At 48.5% G+C, this 7,968-nt stretch overlaps 1 protein-coding gene across 1 annotated transcript in view; it reads left to right on the plus strand.

Moving 5' to 3' along the window:
- Positions 1–7,968, plus strand: part of ATP6V1B1 (ATPase, H+ transporting, lysosomal 56/58kDa, V1 subunit B1) — a 123,507-nt gene that overhangs the window by 82,182 nt on the left and 33,357 nt on the right. The gene's annotated exons all lie outside the window — the stretch shown is intronic.

The following is a 7,968-nucleotide window of genomic DNA, read 5'->3' on the forward strand; positions in this document are numbered from 1 at the left end:
GGAAAAAGGTCAAGGGGTGCCAGAGGTGGCCGTGACATTAGGAAATCCGAGGCAGGCAGTGGAATCGGGGTGCCAGGCAGATGTGAGCCATGGGGGGGGAGCACAGTCTTCCAATGTCAAGCTCTGGTGGTACAAAGGGAGCTGCACTAGACTTTGTCTTAAACATAATTGTATGGGGGGGGGACCATGTTTTTTTTTTTTTGGTAAGCAAATTTTTATTTTCTCAGGAATACAACATATAAAATTAAATCATTTCGTTCTATCAACTGCCTACCCCATTCCCAGTTCCTTCCCTCCCTCCGGTGGCTTCCCGCAATGCTTCCACCCCTGCTCCAAATTACTTCATATCATCAACTATATCAATTTCTTATCGTTACAATCTAAAGATAACATCATTTGACTTAATATTGATCTAAACATATTAAGTTTTGTTTCACATCCCAGTTCTTTTGCAGATATATTTTAAAGAACCATGTTAATTGGTGTGGTGTCATTTGAGTCAGTGTTTCCCAACCTGTGGGTCGGGACCCGAAAGTGGGTTACAGGCAGTGTTCCCTCTAAGCTGACTTAGTGAGAGCCAGCTCACAGTTTTTTAGCCTCCGGCTCACACATTTTTGTCTTAGCTCAGGAAGGATGGCTCCACAGCAAACTAATTTATGCACGAGCCAAATTGCTTGCTCACAACTTTAATGCTAGTAGCTCACAAAGCAGGATTTTTGCTCACAAGACTCCACAGCTTAGAGGGAACATTGGTTACAGGCTGCCTTCCCTAATGACTACCCCCGTCCTTTCCATTGTTCTCTTTTGTATCTTACAAACCAAGATCTGTCCCTGGAAGCAGTACCTTTTATTTTTTTCTTCTTCACTGCTTATACATATTGATCGAGTAAAAACATATCCTGATGGTCGCTAGAGTGAGTGAGCCAGTTTGGTGGAGTGGCTAAGTGCAGGGACTCTAATCTGGGAGAGCCGGGTTTGATTCCCCACTCCTCCACTTGCAGCTGCTGGATGACCTTGGGCAAGCCATAGCTCTGTCAGAGCTGTTCTCCCAAGGACGGTTCTGGAAAGAGCTCTCTCAGCCCCGCCGACCTCACTGGGTGTCTGTTGTGGGGAGGGGAAGGGAAAGGGGTTTGTAAGCCGCTCTGAGACTCTGAGTGAAGGGTGGGGTATAAATCCAATCTCCCCCTCCTCCTCTTCTCCTTCTCTTCCTCCTCCTCCTCCTCCTTCTTCTTGGATTAGAGGGAGTAATGGGGAAGGAGACGGTGGTCAAGGCTGGACTATAACCTCCCTATGCAAAGGCTGAGTATGTTCAAGGTTCATGGTGGGGGCAGCTGCCCCCTCTGTGCAATGTTTGTTGGCTTCTAAAAAAAAAAATTGGTTAGCTGCTGCAGAAAATGGGATGCTGAGCTAGACAGGCGCCATGGTCATAACTTGCCTTGGGCCACCATGCCAAAAAGGCCCAGAGCTTCTGCTTTGAGCATTCTGCCTGTTGAAGGAAGCCAAGATGTCCACCCACGGGGCATGAGACTCCAGGTCTTGTATGAGTTCTTTTCCATGTAATGCAAACCATCGTGGAATCATAGAATCATAGAATGTAGAGTTGGAAGGGACCTTGCAGGTCATCGTGCTTTAAGGCAGTGTTTCCCAGCCTGTGGGTCAGGACCACAAAGTGTGTCGCAAAGACTCTGCGAGTGGGTCTCAGCGTCAGCCCTTCCTAATGGCCGCCCCGCCTGCTTCATTGCTCTCTCTTGTGTTTTGGGAACCAAAATCTGACCCTGGAAACAGGATCTCCCGCGTCATGAATCAGTTGATATTTTTTTCCTCCACTGCATCTACCTGTTGATCAGGCAAAACATGCCCTGATGGTTACTAGAGGGGGTTTCTTAGACTCTGAGGAGCAGGGGCAGATTCGCCATGAAGCAGACTCAGCAGGTGCTTAGGGCACCAGGGCCAAAGGGGGCACCACAAAGCTGGGGAAAGGGTGAAAAGCTTAGTTTGTACAGTATATTGTGTTATCCTATGAATACATTTTTAAAACATTTTTATTGTTGGAATATTATAACAAGTTCCAGAGGTCATTTGGGGGGGGGAACGCGGGGGATCGCAGTTCCCCTGGGTGAGGAACGGGGGAGCGGGGCACATGACGAAGCCCCGCCCCCTGCTTCCGGCCGCCCCGCTTCCGGCCCTCATTCAGCCAGGAGGAGGCAGGAGAAGAGGGAGGGTAAGTTGCTTCCTCCCTGCCTCTCCCCACCCCTGCCTGCCTGGGGCCAGGGAGGGCCTTCGCGGGGCTTCCTTGCACTCCCACTGGCCTTGCAGGTCCACCGCCGGGCCCCTCATGGGGCTCAGCAGTGGAGCTGCAAGGCCGCCGGGACCGTTGGGGGTGGGGTGTGTGGCCTTATGACACACTTCCGGTGATGTCAGGGGGTGTGGCCTTATGACACACTTCCGGTGATGTCGGGGGGGTGTGGCATATGCTAATGAGTTATGCTAATGAGTTCCCCTAGCTCTTTTTCTACGAAACGACCCCTGACAAGTTCAACATTAAAACAATATTTTCAACCCATATCCCATTTCATTACCCCTCCCCTTCTTCTGGCTTCCCACAGTGATCCAGCCCCCTTCCCTTACTTCTTTTCTTCTCATTTGCTTATCTCTAAACACCAAAAATTCAAATTAAACAGTAACCTTTTCATCAATATATCTCTTATCTCTATCAGTTATTTCGGAGTCTATCAATGTTCTTAATAGTTATCAAAGCAAAATAGATTATTCTTCGCATCCCAATCTCTCTCCAGATATTCTTTAAAGTCCATCCAATCCGCCATAAACTCCTCTGGATCTTTGTTATTCAGTTTCCTTGTCAATTTGTCCATTTCAACTATAAAAAGCAACTTTTTAATCCATTCCCAGATTTCTGGCACTCTTTCTTGTTTCCAAGATTGAGCAAAAGTCATTCTGGCTGCTGTAATCAAGTACCACATCAAAGTTCTCTTAGTCATACTTTGCATCTCACTATGTATATCAGTCCAATATTTAGTCGCTTTATCACAAGTCCACCACATATGATAAAATGAACCCTCTTTTTTCTAACATTCTATGGATACATTTTTGTATTGTCGCAATCTGCATTGTATCTCTGGCCAGACAGGTCAACAACTAAAATGGACTGGGGGTCATTGTAGAAAGGAGGGGGGCGCCAAGATTGTTCAGTGCTTTGGGCACCAGTGAGCCTGAATCCGCCCCTCCTTAGGAGGGAGGATGAAAAAGAGTCCTGGAGCAGGTGAGGGTGGTCAGAGACCAGAATGCAACCTCCACATGCAAACGCTGTGGGGTCAGAATGCCACATGCTTGTGGATCACAGTGGGGGAAGCTGCCCCCTTTGTGTGATATTCGCTGGTTTCTCAAAAACGTCTGGTTAGCCACTGTAGATAATGGAATACTGAACTAGATGGGTGCAAAGGTCCTCGTTTGCTTTTTGCTGTTGTTGTTGTTCAGTCGCACAGTCGAGTCTGACTCTTCGCGACCCCATGGACCACATCACGCCAGGCTCTCCTGTCCTTCACTATCCCCCGGAGTGTGCTCAACCCCACATTCGCTGCATCGATAACACTGTCTAACCATCTCATCCTTTGCTGTCCCCTTCTTCTTTTGCCTTCAAACATTCCTGGCATCAGGGTCTTCTCCAGTGAGTGCCCCCTTCTCATTGGGTAGGCCAAGTGCCAAAAAAAACTTGAACCAGCCCTGGATGGGTCACCGTACCAAGGCAATTTGGACATGTGGGGCACCATACCGAAAAGGCTGGGAGCCGCTGATCTGAATATTTGGTGTAGTGGTTTGGTGTACTGGTTTGGCGTAGTGGTTAAGTGCGCAGACTCTAATCTGGGAGAACCGGGTTTGATTCCCCACTCCTCCACTTGCACCTGGCTGGATGACCTTGGGCAAGCCGTAGTTCTGATAAGGGCTGTTCTTGAAAAAGAGCCGTTTCTGTCAAGAGCTCTCTCAGCCCCACCTACCTCACAGGGTGTCTGTTGTGGGGAGGGGAAGGGGAAGGCGTTTGTAAGCCGCTCTGAGAAACCTTTGGGTAGTGAAGGGCCATGGGGTATAAATCCAATCTCTTCTCTTCTTCTTCTTCTTCTACCTGTCTGAAGTCAGACAGGATGGCTGCACGGGGGAGGAAATTCCAGGTCTCGTAATAGTGTTTTCATCACATAACACAAACTGCCTGTTTTAAGCGATACTCTTTTTTCAAGCCACATTTCCTTACGTGCTCCAACGTATTATTTTATCAACACAATAAAACATGCCTTTAGCTCCTGTGTTAAAGAGCCAAAATACACCTGATAGTGAGGGGTCCAAGGCTGGAACTCCCCAATATAATTTAGCCTCAAAAATATGGATTCAGGCCATAGTCCTGGGGAAAGGGCGACAAGTTCTCCCCACCTCACTCTGCCCCCCGATTGAAAGTAACTCTTACAACACACTCACACACGCAGAGTGAGTTGCTTTTAGTCCCAGGAGGGAAAGAAATGTGCTGCCGTGTGCAATTGCATTGCACGAGTGCCAGATAATCGCGCCGCCACACACACTGGATAAATGCACTTCCAGTCCACTTTCAATGTGCTTCAGCGATTGTCTGCAAGTGATTTCCCCCATTTTGCACAGTAGACTGAAAGTGCGTTATCCAATGTGTGTGAAAGCACCCAAAGTGTTCCTGGGGAAACCAGGGCGGTGAGGGGCTGTGGCCCCTGGCATCCCCCCCCCCGTTTGCCTTTGCGCACGTCACAAGCACCGGGGAGAAAAAAGCTTCCGCCCCCCCCCCCCCCCCCGCGCTCAGTGCAGAGCTGAGGGCAACCGTCGTTCCAAGCAATAGGTCAGTACAGTTTGTATCATCCGGCCAAATCCCTGATTTCTAAGAAGGCGTGGGTGGTAACAGTCTCCCAGCCCCTTCCAGTGACTGGCTGACCCAGGGGCTGTTTGCACCCTGCGGTCATGTACTGCTCGGTCGTCTGCATTCACCTGGGGTTGCCAGCTCCAGGTTGGGAAATTTCTGGAGATTTGGGAAGGGTGGAGCGTCGGGAGGGACTTCTGCTGGGCATACTGCCGTAGAGTCCACTGTCCAGAGCAGCCATTGTCTCTGGGGGATCTGACTACTCTTGGCTAGGGATCAGTTGTAATCCTGGATTATCTACAGGCCCGGCCTGGAGATTGGCAACTCTAGCGTTCACCAGTGACGAGGTCTCAGTGGAGAATAGTCTAGGGTATGCTGAAGTAGCCATCTTAGGCGGAGTCTTTTCCTCCATCTGTTTAGCCCAGTATTGTTTACCGCCCGGATACCAGCCACACATGCCTAGGACCGAACCTGTAACATTCTGCAGGCAAAACCTGATAGCTGAGCCCTGACCTCATCTCTTGAGTGAGAGCCAGTTTGGTGTCGTGATTAAGAGAATGAATTGTAATCTGGGAGAACCGGGTTTGATTCTCCACGCCTCCATATGCAGCTGCTGGTGTGACCTTGGGTCCGTCACAAGTTCTCTCAGAGCTGTTCTCTCAAGATCAGTCCTCAAAAGAGCTCTCTCAGCCTCACCTACCTCACAGTGTGTCTGTTGTGGGGAGGGGAAGGGAAAGGAGTTTGTAAGCTGCTCTGAGACTCCTTTGGGTAGTGAAGGGCCATGGGGGATAAATCCAATCTCCTCCTCCTCCTCTTCTTCTTCTTCGCTGCTAGTAGAGATGGGAAAGGAGCCACACTAAAGTAACCACAACTGTCTCTTTAACTCTATTTCTTCCTTTATATTTATTTATTTGCTTCATTTAAACCCTCCCTTCTCCCCACTGGGGACCCGAAGCAGTTTACAGTTTTCTTTTTTCTTTTTTTAAGTACCCGAGGGTACACTTTTATTATTTTTTCATTATACACTACAGACATACATAAAAAAAAACAACACATAACTATCACTAACAAACATAAAACATATTACAGGAGGCTTATTCCGTTTTCTATTCTTCAATTATCTATTTGTTACATTTCTAATCTCATTGTCTATTTTACTAGCTTATCTTTTCTGTGTACTCAAATTTCCATCAAATTATTACGCTTATATTATACCAGTCATAAAATCTCTTCCAAGTTTTTTGAAAAGTCCATTCTGTTCCAGCTCTCATCTGGAGCTTCCTTGGCAGAGCCAGGATTCAAACCCAGGTCTCCCAGATCGTAGTCCAGCCCTCTAACCACTACACCACGCTGGCTCTTTCTGTCCCAGTTTTCCACTCCAGGGCCTTCAAACAGGCTAAGAATCCTCATCCTAATTCTAATCCTAAAGACAACGGTCATATCATTAGCGTATCAAACAATAAGATTAATGTTGCGAAGAAGAACTCAGTGAGTTAAAAAGCATGGACAATGGCAATAGGGTGGGGAGACAGCTTAAAAGACCCTCCTCCTTTCTCATTCAGTGCTGCTTCTGACCCAATCTATATGTCAACCCACTGTGTCACTCTCTGGTGCAGATGGCTTCAGTAGGTTTCCCTGCCTTGGAAGGACTGGCACACAGATTGGGAGTCAAAACAAAGGCCCAATCTGCATCTAGCATTTGCTGCGCCCTCTTACCAGGGCTAGGGCGTTTTCGGTGGCGGCTCCTATCTGGTGGAATGAGCTCTGTGGGACCTAGTACAGTTCCGCAGGGCCTGTAAGACGGAGCTCTTCCGCCAGGCTTTCGAATAGGAGCCGCCACCATCACTGTTCCACTAACGCCCTATGATTTTCGCATATTGCTACCGCTGTTGCGGGCACTATTGGAGGGAACGGAACGTTTTTAGGGGACGGCAGGGCAGTGGGATATGCACTGCTGTGATATTCTAGCTATGCCATTGAGAACACCATCTTGGTTTAAAATCTTTACATCTGGAATTGAATAGGGGAGCACCGAAAATGTTTTTATGATGTCTATTTAATTGTTTCAATTGTCGATTTGTAATTTAACATTTTATATTGTTTTATTGTTATTATCTGGCATTGTGCCCTGTTAGCCGCCCTGAGCCTTCGGGGAGGGCGGGATAGAAATCCAAATAAATAAATAAATAAATTACCAAACCCAGGCTGGAACAGAAATCCCCCTCTACATTGCATGCCGCTTTCACTTTGTTTGATCTCTTGGTTTTATGGTCCTACGGCACTGGCCCCCCGGGGTATTTGAATGTGGTTTTGAGCCGCATCTTTTTCTGTTCCAGTGTGAGTTTGGTAAAACAGTGGGGCGAATGCTAGATGTAGATTGGGCCATAGCCCAGTGGCACCTTTAAGTCAGGGTGGAGCAGCAGTTTGTCGGGCTAGGATCTGGGCGACCCAGGTTCGAATCCCCTCTCTGCTATGGAAGCTCGCTGGGTGACCTTGGGCCGGTCACACGCTGAGCCCAACCCACCACACGGGACTGCTGTGAGGATAAAATGGAGGGCAATAAATAAAGTACAGATCGGTGCTCCTGCAGAAATAATTCAGAGGGGAGGAGGCAAAAGAGAGGGTGGGCCCCCACAAGAGTCAAATGGTTAAACTGCAGGTTGTCCGGCACATGATCGGAGCTCTTGCCTTATGTCGGAGCTTGGGTTTATTGAAGATTCGCTGTGCCCACCCCTCTTCCTGTCACACACGCACACCCCTTTTTGTGCTTCAGTGATGTGTGTCTAAGACAAATGGAACGCCTCCTGAATACCAAAGTTCCTGGCCTTTCATGGTCCGCGGCTCCTTTTTCACATCCCCACCTCGGAATTGATCGGTGACAACAGCAAAGTGTTTGCCTTAGAGGATCGGAGGAAGAAATCGGCATTTGGGGGGACTTGCTAGTGAGGGGGAGGGAAGGAGGGGGAGAGTGCTGCCGTATTGATTTGTCTGGGGGCGACGATAACCAATCTATAAAGGGGGGCTGGAGAGATGAAGAGGCTTGAGGGAAGAATGAGGAGGAGGAGGAGGAGGAGGAGGAG

The sequence above is a fragment of the Gekko japonicus genome, unplaced genomic scaffold, assembly GCF_001447785.1.
Source record: "Gekko japonicus isolate JY-2015 unplaced genomic scaffold, Gekko_japonicus_V1.1 scaffold1252, whole genome shotgun sequence".
In the NCBI taxonomy this organism is placed as follows: domain Eukaryota; kingdom Metazoa; phylum Chordata; class Lepidosauria; order Squamata; family Gekkonidae; genus Gekko; species Gekko japonicus.